The sequence below is a fragment of the Loxodonta africana genome, chromosome 4 (assembly GCF_030014295.1).
Source record: "Loxodonta africana isolate mLoxAfr1 chromosome 4, mLoxAfr1.hap2, whole genome shotgun sequence".
Lineage (NCBI taxonomy): Eukaryota > Metazoa > Chordata > Mammalia > Proboscidea > Elephantidae > Loxodonta > Loxodonta africana.
Window position 1 is genome coordinate 108,818,233 of NC_087345.1, and position 17,296 is coordinate 108,835,528.

Below are 17,296 nucleotides of genomic sequence, written 5' to 3' on the forward strand. Positions count from 1 at the left end.
CTGGAAGATGTTCGTGGATGATCTCTAAAGGGGTAGGAATGGTCAAATAAACTTAAGAAATGCTGAGTTAAGCAAAAATAAATAGTTCCTTTTTGGCAAACATAGTACAACCAGAATGTTCCTTAGAAGCAAGGATGGCAAGACTGTGTCTTACATACTTTGGACATGTTGACAGGAGGGATCAGTTCCTGGAGGAGGACATCATGCTTGGCAGAGTACAGGGTCAGCGGAAAAGAGAGATTCTCAACAAGCCAGATTGACACAATGGCTGCAACAGTGGGCTCAAGCATAACAATGATTGTAAGGATGGCTTAGGACCAGGCAGTGTTTCTTTCTGTGGTACGTAGGGCAGCTATGAGTTGGAACCAACTCGACGGCCCCTAACAACAACAACATCATGGCAAAAAACTTTAATACACATATGATTTTTTGTGAATCCTCAAGAAGGGAATGTGGTATACAGCATTTCCCAATGTGAATTTTTTTTTAGTAGGGCATTTCCCAAGACAAGTATTCCATGAATATACTTTGGGATACATACTGCTGTAAGAAAAGCAGTATGCTCTAAAGGCATAACTAAATGGCATGATGACAACTTATGCCCAATTTGTACCATAGGTAGGAAACAAAGTGAGCTTTGCCTGGAATTACCAGTGATAACTCTTGCTCTTATGAGTAACTTCCAGGAATAATTAGTGGTGTTTACTTCTCACTCTGCCCGGTTAAAGGTCGATAATGCAGTTAGTATCACTGAAGACTGAAATAGAAGAGTACTTTTGATCTTGTATTTTTACTAATATACTGCCTAGGCACGTGGGTGATGGTGCAGGTCATGGTAGTACTGATGATGGTGGTGTTGTGGAATTTAACTTCTAAACTTAAAAATACAGCTTAGAAACATTACAAATGGACATAGCTTAGAAACATTACAAATGGACATAGCTTAGAAACATTACAGACATAAACAGGTGAAATCACTGGAGTCAGAGTGGTGATATATTTACCTGTGCATGTTAGGATGCTAACAAATCCACATGCTTGAATTGGTTTCCCTGTCTCTAAACTTCGGGAGAGCACATTTGGCTGCCTCATCAATTCCTTTAATTTAAGGCTAATGGTTTGCTATGTTCTTTTGTCTTTTTTCGTAATGGGATTGTCTTAATTGCCTCAGTAACTCAGTGAGATGCATCTTCTTCACCTTCTGTTTACTCTTTCTGTTTTATATATTAACGTGGATGTTGGTTCTTCTTTCTATGTGTGTTAACACATGTTTTTATTTAATTCCATTTGAACATAAGCATTAATATGAGTTAATCATTATAATGAGTTAATAATAATAGCATATAAGGTGATAGGTGCTATCTAGGATTGAAAGTAAGTTTTATGTTTAAGGGTAGCTTTATCCATATGCTAAAACACAAAATCAAGGGACCACTACACAAAAGTAAATAAATTTCAGGAAAGTATACTTAAATAAAGCGAAATAAATGAAAGTATAAGTCAGAAAAAAAGCTAAATAAACTTAATATTAAAAATTGGATCATTTATTTTTACAAGTTGATAAAAACTGAGAATGATGAAAACCTAAGATGAATGAAGAAATGCAGCTGTGACAGAAAAACTATTTTAGCATCAGGAAGCTCCCTAAAAAAAACATAAAAGCAAATCAAAAGATGTGGGGAAATGAGTTCTTATTATTGTAGACAACTAGTTACAGGTCAGTATGGTGCTTTTGTTTTATCCCACTACTTTTATGGGAGTGCTCGTGGTACAGTGGTTAAGAGCTCGGCTGCTCTATGTGAAGTTCTAAGCACTCATTTTTTAAAGTCATTGTTGCGTTTGTATATGTCCTACTTAGAACCCAGATAACTAAATGGCCAGAGAAAATCCTATCGGCGTCTTATTGGGTACCTGGATTGTATAATGCTGATTTCAAAAACCATGTAGATGAGCATTTTTTCCAAAAAAGCCAGCATTAATGCCCTGGCTACAAAATGACATTTCTTGTTAGGGATGATATCCTTCAGTTGTGGTTATAATACTGTGTGGAATGTGGTTCTATTAGAAAATGATGGCAAAGATTCTTTTACATTTCGTCTTGCCAAGACCGGAACAAGAAATGGATACTCTAACCTTCCTTTTTCAATTCACATCTTATAGCTACTCTTATCTTAAATTAGTACATGTAATTAAAATTACAAGAAAGTATCTTTTGGAGCATGACAAAGGCTACTTTTCATAGCAAGAGAGGTTGCTGCAAAACCAACATATGATTTTTTTCTCTCTTTTTCAGTAAAATCAACTATTATTGATTATCCAAACCAACAGCAGTGTTTTCTACCTGTGTAGTTTTCTGAGTACCTTTTCTTTCATTGTTGTTGCTTTGTTGTAATGAAACCCTCCCAATGAGCCTGGGAAGTAAATTGGGAAAAAGAAGAGGAAACTGAGGCCCTGAGAGATTGAGTGCCTGTAGAAGGATACCCTTTCTTACCTTCTGCTCTTTTGTATTACACCATACGTAGAACACACTGACTGTACTGATTCTTAGAATCAAATAGATTAAATAATAATAGCTAACATTTATGTAATATTCTCCAGTTTACAGAAAGTTTTTATATTCACTATTCAATTTAATCTTTAAAAGAACCTATTGTGATAGATACTACTATCCTCATCCTCATTTTATAGATGAGGAAACCAGGGTTTGAGGATACCTCATGACCTTGGCCTGGGCTATGGGAGACTCAACATTGCATCCCTGCCCTTTAACTCCTTGTCTTGTTCACTTTCCATTACCCATGCTGCCCAAATAACTGTCCAACACAGGAAGTATTTATAACTTTTTAATGACATGTGTTTGCCTTTTGGGGAAAGCACCTTCCTAACTGTGTCTTTCTTAAGGAAATGTAAAATTGGTTTACATTCCCCTGAGCTTGCATCTCTGAAAGACAGGGAGTGTTGACCCAGAAAAAGCAGGGCTAATCCCTTTTTAGATAACTCTGAGCTTAATTTCCTCTTTCCTTGTTATAGTTCTGTTACTAAGTAGCAATAGGTCAAAGGCAAGAAGAGGATAACAGTATTTTAAATTTAATTGGACTTGATCCAGCTCACTATTTGAGATTTATACCGTATTTGTCAATAGGCAGGTAATTTTTTAATTGTGCCTTTTAAAATATTGTCAATTTTTGTAATCTAGAACTAAATGCTCATTCTAAGAGCCCAAGCAATCTCTTTAGATGTGAGCAGTTTAGATTTGATCATCCCTGAGAGGAAGATACTATCACTATTCCTACTTTATAAATGAGGAAACTATAATTTGGAGAAGTTGAGGGACGTGCCAACGTACCTTCGTGAGAAAATAGAAGACAAGGGAATTGAACTTAGATCTGTCTGACACAGTACCCCCATCCTTAACCACTGCACTCCACTGTCTTTTTGTGGACACTAAAAACCAGGATCCTGCCTGGAGCAACACTGTCCAATGGAAATATGATGAGAGCCACATATGTAATTTTAAGTTTTCTTGTAATCATGTTTTTAAAAATGAAAATAAACAGGTTAAATGAATTTTGATAATATATTTTTATTTAACCCCAATATACTATAGGTTTGCTATAAGTCAGAATCGACTCGACGGCAACAGGTTTGGTTTTTTGGTTTTTATCCCAAAGGTTATCATCTTAACATGTATTAAATATTAAAAATATTCATGAGATAGTTTATTATTTTTTATACTAAATCTTTGAAATTTGGTGTGCATTTTATACTAACAGTTATCTCATATCAGACTAGGCACATTTTAAGTGCTCAGTAGCCATGCGTGGCTCGTGGCTATTATATTGGACAGGATAGACCTTTACTTATGACCTTGACTTTCACAGAAATGTGTATCTTTTTCCAGGCCAGAAGTCCTAAAGAGGATGTGATTCTGTCTGTCAGAGCACCCCAGAAATCTTAATGATTGGGGACAAATTTAATTTGAATTTTTGAACTCATGGTTAGACAGCTTTAGACCTTTTCACGGCCGTAGCCTTCATGCAGTGTCATCAAATATGTTTGCCCTCTTTTATGACCATCTCACTGGGCTCTGAAGCTAATCTATTATGATTCCGCACAGCATATTTACTGTGTGTGGGATTGATAAGGAACAGCTTTCCGTGCCACCATTCCTAATTAATATGAATTACTGTGGGCTTTGCTTGGAACTTAAAATCCAAACATGGGAGAAAAAAAAAATCATAGGCCAGATTAGCATAAACTTTTTATGGATGAACAGAGCAGAAGTCCCTGATGACTAAAGAGAATATAATAATATATTGAAATTCAGGGCATGGGAAAATATGTCTGTGAATGCTTGGGTAAAATAGTTGTTGATGTTTGTTACTAAAACAGAATATGAGAAGAACTTCTTAACAAATCATGTCATACCTTCTTCTTTGCCAAAGTACCTTCCAGGCAATAGTAACTCAAAGGGTTAGATGAGAAGCTTAGGGGACAGTGAGTTTATGTTAATGATGGTAAAATAATTTGGAAAAAGATGTCGAGAAAGGTGGCACAATGTGAAGAATGTAAACAGTGTCACTGAGTTATACATGTAGGAATTGGTGAATGTTGTCTGTGTTTTCACACACACGCATATACACACACGTATACACATAGAAAATTACCTTCCATTCACATTATAGAATGGGTGGTATGGTAAATCCTATAATCAAAACTCAGAAGAAAATGAAATAGAATATGCGATAAGTGAACTATAGAGAAGATGAATTTGATAATGGCATACATTTAAATATTTCTTTGGTCTGATCCTTTGAAATTTAAATTTCTCGAGAATAAAGGAACAAGAAAAGGATAACCATTATTTTTGACATAAGTTTAAGTGTTTAGGGTGTATTTCCTTATAGTTTTGGCACTAGTTACACAACCTTTTTTTTTTTTCCTCAACAAAAGGAAGTTTATACACAAAAGACAGTAGCTTTCCTTTTCTTCACTCTCCCAGTGAAGCCCCAAAGAATCCAAAATGACAGCCCAGTGGATAACAACTTTTTAAAGGCGCATACTACCACATTATGATGTCAACATTGGGTTAGCAAGTTCTTGATTCTCTTTTAGAGTGAAATTCTATTCCCCACCTCCTTACCCCCATGGTGACCTGTTAGTATCGCATTACCCCCAACCTTATGTCTAGTCTCAAGCCCATTACATTTTCTCCACCCTCATCTTTGTCTAACTCATACCTTTCTCTCTTCAGGCCTCCTTCCACCTCTTTTGAAGCCCCACCCAGCATCACATACACCCTGTCCGTCCTCATCGCTGCCATGTCACAATCTTGCGTGCATACTCCCATCATCTCAAGGAGCTGAGGAGGCGGGCAGTGATTTTCTGTTGCTCTCCATCTGTGCTGCTGTCTGCAGTCAATTCAAAAATATCTCCATCACCTGGTTCCTCTACCGCCTTCACCCCAGGACCCTCCTTTGTGCTCTACCCCAGGCATACCTCAGGCATTTACCAACATGGCCATACCACTGACCTTTCAGTTATTCCGATCTTTTCAGCCTCAGGTACCTGACTTCTGAAATTTTCCTCTTTGGCCTTATTTCTTACCTCTGTCCAGTTTTACGACCATGATGTTGACATACCTCGCATGATTTCAAAAATGACTGTTCTTACCCATTTACTCCCTCTTTGCTTCTGGCCCTAGTCTTTACCATTGTTAGACTTCCTCTTGGCTCTAATTTTGTATGTTCATGATTTATAATCTCATCTCTAATTTATCTCAGCTACTTTTTTTACTTCATGTGGCATCAGTTTAGACTCTTTCACACCTTGACTGTCGCTTATTAGTCTGACCAGACCCCAGCCCAAGATATTGCCATTGCCTGTGTTTTGTTTGCCCTAGACCAGTGTTTTTCAACTTATTTTTCATTGTTGCCTCCAAAGGAGACTTTTTAGACATTTTTTTTTTCTAATTGCCGCATCCCCAAAATTAAATGCTAAAGAATACATTTCATTAGATAGGGTTGAGCTTTGGGAGACAACAGCCACTGTAATATCCACCCACCCCCCACCACCAACCAGTTTTCTTCCCTATTGAGAATGTATGCCCTAGACCCTCATCCAATCTATCAAATACTAAAGGAGAAAAATACAGATCTGAGCTGAATGGGACCCTTAAAAACTCTGAAGAGAGTATCATGAAAAAGTAGGTTCAGAGGTTAGAGTACTTACAAATTCATTCCTTGTGATCTTTTTATACTTCTTCCTTAATATTTTCTGTTTTCCTGGTACATGCATTCTTTGTTCTTCTCCTCAGTGCCCCATACACATGCCCAAAAGATGATGCCAATCCTTACTTTTACTGAGAACATGGAAGTTATTCAACATGAATTATTGAAGCTTCCCTTCTTCCTCCCACAAAATCTCCTGTATTAGGGAACACAACAGAGAGTCCCTGATGAAGCAGGAGAAAAGGTAGGGTGCAGGGCTCAAATTCTAGTAAAAAAGACCAGACTTAATGGTCTGACTGAGACCAGAGAAACCCCGGAAGACATGTACTCCAGACTTTCTGTTAACCCAGAACTAAAACCATTCCCGAAACCAACTCCTCAAACAAAGATTAGACTGGACCATAAGACATGAAATGATATTTGTGAAGAGTGTGTTTCTTAGTTCAAGTAGATACATGAGAGTAAGTGGGCAGCTCCTGTTCAGAAGTGAGATGGGAAGGCAGAGGGGGACAGGAGCTGGTTGAATGGACACGGGAAGTCCCGGGTGGAAAGGAAGAGTGTGCTGTCGCATTATAGGGAGAGCAACTAGGGACACATAACAATGTGTGTATAAATTTTTGTATGAGAAACTAACTTGAGCTGCAAACTTTCACTTAAAGCACAACTTAAAAAGAAAAAAAACTCCTGTATTTTCATAGGCTATCTCTTCTGCTCTTCCATGGGATGAAGAATTGTCTCACCTGCTTGATAAGGCCAGTGCTTCCACCTGTGGGTGTTTCGTTTTTTGAGGGATAATTAACATGCAATAAAAATGCACAAACCTTACGTGTTTGGTATAATGATTTTTGATAATTCGATATACTCAGAGCAAGATATAGAACATTTTTATTACCCCAAAAAGATACCTTATACGCTTCTCCAGTAAATCCTTCCCTCAATGAGACAAACAAATGTTCTGATTGTTTTTTCTCCATAAATTAGTTTAGCCTGTTTTAGAATTTCATATAAATGAGATCTTTCAATGTGTACTTATTTTGGTGTTCCGGTATTTTTGCACAGCATATTTTTTTTGAGGTTTATTCATGTTGTTACATGTATCAGTGCTTTGCTTTTTATTGCTGAATAGTAATTTTGTTGCATAAATGTGCTCTAATTTGTTTATCCATTTTCCTGTCCATGGATACTTGGTTCTTTTCTAGTTTCTGGCTAATATGAATAAGGCTTTTGTAAATATCCATGTCCTGGTATTTGTATGTTCATTTTGCTTGCATAAATACCTGGGAGTAGAATTGTGGGGAGATGTATCTTTAATATTGTGAGAAACTGCCAAAGAGTTCTTCAAAGTAATTGTACCATTTTCCACTCCCATCAGCAATGAGTGAGAAAGCCATTTGCTGCACATCCTTGCTAGTGTTTGGAGGTGTCAGTCTTTTTAATTTTAGCCTTTAGTAGCCATTAGTGTAAAATCCACATGAGTTCTTGATCCTATTTCACCTCCTCCACCTGCTTTATCTTGGACTTTCTGTTAGGTCTTCAGATTTTCTCCTCTAAGGGTTCTTTCTCAGCTCAGCCACTTTCTCAACTGGCTCTCCTAACTCCTTCCTTCCTTTGATCAAGTTGGCAAGAAGAGTGGCTGGCACTTGGTGCTGCTTCTTCGTCTCCACGCATTCATTCAGCCCTCTGGTGTAACTGTTGTCTTCAATGTCAGCTCTGAATTCCTAAGGTTCTCTCAGCTCTCACTCCTTTGGTTTTTCTGAAGTCAAGAATATGACACTTCTGACCTCCGCCTGCGTTTGAAGCTCATTCTTTCATTGCTTATATTATAGTGCATTATGTTGCTCTTTTATATCCAACATCTACTTTTCTTCCGCTCTCCCTGTAAATTTAGGGGCATCTGAGAAATTCATTGAATATCCACTGTGTTCACACATAGAGTCCAGACTTCTTAGCATTCAAGTGGCATAATCCTGCTCTGCCATTTTCCTCCTTATTTTCCACTACTCTCCCATACTGGGTAAGCCCAGATATCCAGCCAAACTGACCACCTGTCTGTGTATGAGAATGACAGACCTTCCAAAGTACATTTGAGAGAATGTTACAAAGATTTTAAAGCAAGAACTCTTGTGGTTAATTTAAACTATGATTTCACGTATGTTTTTATCTCCTTACATTCAGTGTCTGTACAAAACTGAATTATGGGGGCATGATGAGAATCTCACCTACTTCCTTGAGTTATTTGTATATAAAAAGATTGCTATTTGTTAAAATATTTTTCTAAGTATCTCCCCCCCCCACCACCACCACACCTCTACTCGTTCATACTGTGATTTCCAATGAATTGAGCATCACTGAGTTGTTTTTAAATCCATAGTGTGGTTTGCAAGGGAAGGCACCCTTTTCTCAATCCTTTCTTTTGTTGTGATGACTGTGATAAACATCGCTGAGGCCAGAAGACAGATCCGCACATGAAGCACTGTGGGTGAGAGCCAGCTTTAAGGAACCCCCTGGTTTTGTTTACATTCTCTGAGAGGAATTGGAATGTCATCATTTTCTTTCATTGCATAAATATTTCTAACAGAAGTTAGTTAAGCAGGCCAGACGGCTTTCTCAAGTCAAGAATTCGCAGTGGTCACCGCTGCCCTGAAATCATTCTCCCACCCCTTAGCTCTCATAATCTTTCACAGCTTCATTTGAAATCTGGGCCTCTTAAGCTTCTGCCCTGGGTAATAACTTAGAACAACTCTTGAGACGAGATATAGCTTGAAGAAGGAGTGATTCAATTAAAATAACAAAAGAAATGTGGATAATCATCGGAAATTTCTCCTCGCACACACTGTCTTACTTTAGAATACTAGGCATGAAATGCCTGCATACCTCATCGTTTTATCTTAAACCCAGTGGGAGATCTATGTTGCCCAGACACAGAAGCTAAATTTGGTATATAAATTATTAGAGATGATCAAAAGGCTTTCAAATCTAAAAGTGCTAAATGTAGGCCAGGAGGAGAAACATGAAAGACAGAAAGAGGAATGTATGTGTTGTATGTGTTTCCTCTGGCCCACGCCTGCCTGAGGTCTGCAGAGTCTGCCCCTGGAGGGACTATGGGAGGTAAGGCTTACCTTCAAGGCTATTCTTGGGAACTATCTTGGTTACCTAGGGCTGCTGCAACAAAAATACCACAAATGGGTGGCTTTAAAGAACAGACATTTATTGTTTCACAGTTTTAGAGGTTAGAAGTCCACGTCAGAGCATCAGCTGTAGGGTAGGATCCCTCCTTGTTGGTAGCTCTAGACGTCCCAGACATTCCTAATGTTCCCTGGCTTGTAGATAGTTCTTTACGTGGTCTTTTACGTGTGTGTGTGTGTGTGTGCGTGTGTGTATGTGTATCTTCTGCTCTTTTTATAAGACACCACTCAAAAAGAATTAGGTTTAGGATCCACGCTGTACTGATATGCCCTCATTAACATAACAAAAGAAAACCCCTATTTCCAAACTAGATCATATTTACAGGTATAGGGACTAGGATGTCAGCATAATTTGGGGGGGAACACAGTTTAATCCATAACAGTAACCCTCACTGCTTCTGCCAACCTCCCTTCTGTTTTCACCTCCCTCAAAGAGGGTCTACCTTCCCAGCCTGGGCCTTCAGGCTGCCTCCTGTCTGCTAAGCAGCATTGTAGGGCTCCCTGTCCTCACCCTTCCTGCCACCCTCCTCCCACAAGTGAAAAGAACAACAGTAACTGATACTTGAATGCCAATTTACAAAGTACTTCATCATGTCTTATGAACCCACCCACTCAGCATGGTGGGTAGGAAAGGCGAGGTCACTCTCCTGTTTCTGTTAGCTGCCCTCTAATCGGCTCTGACTCATGGCAACCCCGGGTGTTACGGAGTAGAACTGCTCCATACGGTTTTGTTGGCTGTAATCGCTATAGAAGCAGTTAGTCAGGTCTTTCTTCCACAAAGCTGCTGGGTGTGTTCGAACTGCCAGCCTTTAGGTTAGCAGCTGATTGCAAACCACTTGTGTCACTCAGGGTCCTGCTCTCCTATGACAGACAGGGACACAGGTCATGCACCAGTGAGCTGTGGAGCTGGGGCTGCTAAAGCCAGTGCTTGTCTTATTATATCACGTTGCCCTGTAAGACCATCTCCTGTGTGCTCTCTGTAGAGGTAGGAGTTGGCTAAGCTCCGTCAGTTCAAATCTTAACTCTGCCACTAATTGCTGTGTGACCTTGGGAAAATTATTTTGTCTTGCAATACCGCCAGTTTCTTATATATAAAATGGAAATGATCCTAGCAAATAACTCCTTTGTTGAGTGTTAAACAAGATAATGCATGTTGGTATTTAGCTTAGGACCTAGCACCCAATGAAGCTGAAATAAGTTTTAGCTATTATTAGTTGTTATTAGCCCAGGGACATATGCTCTCTTGCTTCCAATTTGAAACTCAGCTTCTTGGGCTTCTTGTATAAAATTGATATTGAATCAGAAGTGAGTAATGCATTATTCCTCCCCTGCAGTTGAACAGCTTTGGAGAAAGTTCAACCTCCTGGAGACTGTTTCCTCCTGTTTCAATTAAGAATGGAGCCAGGTTATCCTGTAGAGTTGCAAGAATATGTGGTTGTAACTATGACTCCAAGTTTCTAATCTCTACTGTCTTTTCAGAGGCAATATTTACATCGCAACAGCCTCCTCCCTTTGCTGAGAAATCAGCTAGTGGGGCTATTCATGAAAATTTTAGGTGGAAATCTGGCTGGAGAGCAGAGAGATAGCAAGTGGAGCTAACATTTACTGGGTTGGGTCCTCCTATGTGCCTGACACTCTGCTAAGTGCCCACATTAGTTTATTCAACCCTTACAGGAACTTGGAGAGGTGGAGATTAATATGCACATTTCACAGATTCAGCCACTGAGGCTCCTAGAGCAGCTAATCCAGGCAGAACCAGGATTTAAGCAGCAATCAGCCTGAGCCGAAAACCAGGGATGTGCATAAACTGCATCATCAAAATGACCCTTTATCTATGAGGTAAATGAATCCTGGCAAACCTGGATATTCTTAGCTGCCTTCTCTTCCATTATTTCAGTATCTACCTGGGAGCGCTGATTTTATGCTTGGTTTCAAATCCCAGAAGGGCTTAGCATAAATATATGCAGGAACTTTGAAGTGACATTGGCTTGGGGGTAGTTTCCCACCAGCCCACTTCCATACTCTTGGCACAGAAGTATCTCCACATGCGCAGTAGTAAGGCCATAGTGGGTCAAGTGTCCTGCTGACAGGGTTCAGAGCAGTGACCTCATTGAGGTGATGATAAAGACATCAAAAACCATTCCAAGGAGAGGAGGAGGAGGGGGCTTAGGACTAACATTTCCTTGGATCAACTCTGCACCAGCCCCTGTGCGAAGCCTGTATGTGAGTTATATCTCCATTTCTGCTCATCTATGGCTAGACAGGGTCAGAACTTTCCGTCTTTTCCTTTGCTCAGTTTTCAGCTTTGGGGAGGATCTGGGAAGGCGGCAGGTGATCTGCTCTCATGTTAACTATCTACCACCCCGCTGGCAGTTTGGCATACTGTGGCAGCTTGCCTGTGGTTGTGATGCTGGAAGCTATGTCACCAATACTTCCAATAGCAGGGTCACCCACGGTAGATAGGTTTCAGTGGAGCTTTCAGACTAAGACAGACTAGGAAAAAAAGGGCTTGGCAAGCTACTTTTGAAAATTAGCCAATGAAAACCTTAGGAATCACAACAAAATATTGTCTGGTATAGTGCTGGAAGATGAGTCCCCTAGGTTGGAAGGCACTATACAATAGTCACAACAGTGGAGTCAGTCATACCAATGATCAGGAAGATGGCGCAAGACTGGGCAACGTTTTGTCTGTTCTTCATGGGGTTGCCATAAGTTAGAGCCTACTAACAGCAATAATGTTAACTGTACTGAGTATAATTTTGAATTGGAAAGAAAAATCTTTTTCACTACCATATAATATGACTCTGTCTTCCAGGCAGTTCTTCTACATGACTTCTGTAAAAAGTCAAACAGAAAAATTAGGATGAACCCCAGTAACTAAATGCTGTATATCCACTGTATTACCTAGAGGTATCCTCGGTAAACGTGGACATAAAGGAGACTCCAGTTTCCTTCTCTGTCTGTGTAGGAAAGATCTCACAGCCACAGGAAGATATGTACTCTGAAAAGATAATCTCAGTCAGACTGTTTACAGTTTGATTTTCTCAATTTGTTTTTCTAGAAGAGCTATTAAAGTCTATCAGACAAAAAAGAGTCATAATCATTTTCATTTGTGAGAGACATCGTTTTTGGACCTAGCAACAACAAAACACCCTGACAAAGGAGTAGGAATTCAGGAGGCCGCCCACCCCAGCACTCCAGCTCTACGCTGTGATTAATGGGAAACTTTACTGCTGCTGAATGGATCGCCAACCCACTTATTTCTGTTACTGGCATATCCTAAATTCTCTGCAAATGTCAATACTTTTTCAAAGCAAGCATCTGCTTCCAGTTTTAATGTGTGCGCCATGAGATTTTAGACAGGAATCCAGAAAGTTTTCTAAATTGACAAACTTAACAGGTCCTTAATTACTGCAAGAAAATGTGGTGGAGTCTTCTTTGCTTTTGCTGAGGATCTGTCATTGAGACAGAGCCAGGAAAGCGAGGTGATGCAAGTGTTTCTACTTAACACACAGGCAAAATATTCTCACTGCTCTATAGAATCAGAGGGAAAATTCCCTGTGAAACTACAAATGCTTAATGACAGAATTTGCACATTATGAACAAGATCTGATTTCAACTTAATATTTCTCTTATGAAATCCAAGAGGAAGGCGTTACTGGTCCCTCTTCCTTTATTTTTTTTTTTTAACTTTCAGCATCCTGATATACTTAGCCTGATAAAAAAAATAGGGGCCAATTGACCAGACAAATCCCACATACCAACCAGGGCAGAGTTTCTTAAAAGCATAGGCTAAAGACCACCTTCAAGGGAGTCACCTGAGAGACTTTTTAAGCATAATGATTCCTGGGCTCCTTGACCTACTGAAGCCTGTGAGGCCTGGGATTCTGCATTTTAACACATACCTAGTGATTCTTAAGCACTAACCTTTGAGAACTGTTGATCTAGGGGGAAAGTGAAACCAAAATATTTTAGATCATAGAGGATTATCAATCATCAGCTGGTGACTTTCTTTAGCAGATAAGCAAATGAAGGATCCTAAGGGGCAGTAATATCACCTAATCCTCAAGCAGTTTTACTCTCACCTACTTCACTCACTTATTCAGGAACCCCTCATAGTTCTAACAGTGTTTAGCGTCCTTGGTGTCTCATGATTTTCCAAAGGGACTCGGGATATTCCTTTCTGTGAAGTGCGCGGTGGCTAATTGGATGGGGTATAAAACGAGGTTTGATTTTTATCTCTGTATTCATCATTGGAGGCCTAATGGCGCAGTGGTTAAGAGCCCCACTGCTAACCAAAAGGTTGGCAGTTTGAATCCACCAGCCGTTCCTTGGAAACACTGTGGGGCAGTTCTACTCCGTCCTGTAGGGTCGTTATGAGTCAGAATCGACTCAATGGCAATGGGTTTGGTTTGGCTTATTCATCGATTATTGGCTAGTGAATGCAGACATTTTCCATATAATTCAGATAAATAACCTGAGGACTTGGTAACCTATATCACATGCTTGTTCAGTTCAGAGAAAAATGTTATTTTAATGTTATTTTTCCCCCTCTGAGTTGGCCTGTCAGTTAAGCCTAGAAAGCTAAGAGGGTAGTCCTATAGAGATAGGGTGTAGATCAACAATGGGCTCCTGGTTTCCCTAAATTACTTATTATAGAACCAGAACGAGCTCATTAGGAAGTTTTAATACTGTCAAAAAGTTTTTTTTTTTAATTTAATGCTGGCTCAGGAGTGGTCTGTGTTACAGTCAGATTACATAGGTCATTTATATTGTTAAGAAATTCCATAATGTCTTATATGAAATTTTTTCTGCATCTCTTGTTATATCCACCCCCTTTTTACATGAACGTAACTGCTAAAATATTACTTTTCTAAGAAGCTTTCCTGGTTTGACTGGTTCTTTCTTACCTAAATGCTCATCTTTAGTAATCACTCTACAAAGTGCACATCCACTCCTTTGCTTGGCCTTAGTGTCCGCCGAGTGGATTCTGAACCCTTGGCCTGCCGTTGGGGCTTGCTCACCTTAGTGTTTGCCATCGAATGGATTTCCAGGGCTAGTGACTTTGTTACTGGGGTTATTTTACATTTGGAGGAGCACCATTATCGTGTATTTAATGGCAGTTGTTACAGTAAAAACCAATCAGGGTATCAGACATGAGGAAAAATCATTCTTAGGTCTAACCTGATTTTTTTATGAATAGTTTGAAATGTGGAAGGATATTACTTTGGAGGGAAATTCAAAAACACTGCATTCTTCTTCTTTAGGATTACTTCTGTAATACTGAAAGAGCTGTAGAAAAAGAGATATGAAATGTAATTATGTTATCTTCTTCCCCCCCAAATTTTACTGAATAATTGGAAAACATATTTAAGGAGATTTACAAAGATCTAAAAATATACAAAATAGTAAAACCATATTTGTATAGTAAAAAGTAGGTGATCTCTTAGGTTCTGCAAAAAAGAGGCCAAAGGTCGACCAGTCTGGATGGTATAGTGGGTACCTGAGTACATTTGGAACATTGATCAGAACCATATTGTAGAGGATTTTAGACTAAGAGGGTATCTGTAGGCAGTACAGCATTAATGAAGATTTTCAAACAAGGGGACAATGTGTTGAAAACAGTGGTGTAGAAAAATTTATCTTTCTATTGCATATGGTGGAAGGGGAAGAAAGAGGGAACTAGCAACAAGTGTGTGAACTAAAATATTACTTAAAACATTAGTGTACTTTATACTGCAATAATCCAGTGGAATCGTAGGGCTGTTGGCACTGCTTCGTAACTTGGGATAATTTAGGAGAGGAACATCTGCCATAATGTGGATATGAAGAAGAATGCTACAGAAATCAGAAGCAGTTTGAAATGGAGTTCAGTTCCCATGTGGTAATTACATTACTATGTAACCAGGGAAGGTTTTGTTTAAATGAATTATGTGCTATAAATTATTGTGTCAAAACCACACCTATTGCGTAAGCTCCCACCGAAGGGTAAGGAGCTAGCTCTGGTGGTGCAATGGTTAAGCAATTGGCTGCTAACCGAAAGGTCAGCAATTCGAACTCACCCAGCAGTTCCACAGGAGAAAAGACCTGGCTTTCTGCTCTGGAAAAGATTACAGCCTAGGAAACACTGTAGAGCAGTTCTACTCTGTCATGTAGGGTCACTATGAATCAGAATCCACTCGACAACACCACCAAAGGGTGAGCAAAAGAGAGACTACAGAAGAAATATCTCTACTGTTCCACTCCCTTTCAGAAAGAAAACCACCACCACCACCAAGATTATCAACGTCCAGGTCTTTCTTAAAAAACATTTTAAAATATCTTCCAAGATATTATAAGGTGGCATGTAATGTCTGTTAACGCAACCACTTGGTGCCTAGTGACTATCAAGGGCTCCCACACAAAAGCAGAATAATGTAAAAGTGCAGGCCAAGACAAAATGTCCTCCTGCCTGAGTCCTCGCATCTTGTTATACTCGTATATTCAACTAATTGACACAAGGAGATGTTTTTATTCATATGCCAGTCCCTTGGGGCTTGTTTAGAGATACAGTTTTTCATGAAGAATCCAAGTTCCCTGTGAATAACTTTGATGATAACTTTTCCAATGTGGCATATGAATGTTAATGGGAGACCTCAAGTATTTAAATTCATAGACTGTACTAAGTCGTTATTAATCTCTCTGAGTTCATATATAAAAGGTCTAAGTTGCCATTCTAACTCATGTGAGCCATGGCAAATGAAAACCATTAAATCTTTACTGTCAAATTGTATTTTTCCCCGTAATGATTTTGAAGAACGTCTTAGTTAAATTATGTCCTGAGGGACTTACTTTTCAGATTAATTTCCTAAATCCTTTGGCCTTTGGGAGGATTTCCAAGTTAATGTTAGTAAAGACCTACAATATCCTTGGAGGAAGAGTTTGGCTAACCATAAAATCAATAGTAAAATTACCAGATTAAAGAAATAAATCTTCATTTAAAAAATATGTACCCATGGAAGAATTACTTCAAGGTATATGAGAATAAAAACCTGTGTGTAGGTAAACATAGTGGACTCCTATAGAGTTTTGCATCTCGTTCACATTCTTTAAATGTTTGTTGACTAAATGAATGAATCAGCAAGAAAGCAGCAGTAAGAGAGCTTCAAATGCAGTTTATTATAACCATGTGACTTTAAAACCACATTCCAGGGGCAGTCTACTTAGAGACACAGGTGTTATGCCTTGTCCTCTAGGACAGGACTGTGTATCAAGAGGAGCCCATTAGGAGTTAGATAGACCCCAATAGTAGAGGATAGCATGTACATCCACCTCCCTTGGGAAATTGCTCAGTGCCTGGCATGTAATAAACCAACAAACAATTTGGTTCCGATTCCGACTCATAGCAACCTTACAGGACAGAGTAGAGCTGCCCCATAGGGTTTCCAAGGAGCGGCTAGTGGATTTGAACTGCTGACCCTTTGCTTAGCAGCCGAGCTCTTAACCACTGCACCACCAGGGTCACTATGAAGTTGGAATTGACTCTACAGCAACGGGGTTAGCATAGACAATGAAAAATGATTTCTGTATTGGATCATTAAATGCAAGGTCTGCTTTGGAGTGGGACTGTGACTCCCTCCCCCCTCCCCAAAGTCTGTGACTGGAAACTGCCTTCAGTGTGAAATCACCTTGTAACAAGCTGCTTCTGGCAGTGAAGAACTAAAATTTATGGAGTCAATATTAGTTTACCCTCTACATAACTTCATCCTATAGAGACTGGAGCCGTCAGGGGATTGTAGCAGGAGGTTGCCATTCAGCTGCCTTTGATAATTCATGGAGCAGTTAAAAATCTCAGTGTGAATACAGTTACCTGGAAAGCTTTTTAAACTGCAGTATCTGATC

General features: G+C 39.4%; 1 protein-coding gene across 1 annotated transcript in view; it reads left to right on the forward strand.

The window, feature by feature from the left end:
• TMTC1 (transmembrane O-mannosyltransferase targeting cadherins 1) overlaps positions 1–17,296 on the forward strand; it is a 336,358-nt gene that overhangs the window by 290,545 nt on the left and 28,517 nt on the right. The gene's annotated exons all lie outside the window — the stretch shown is intronic.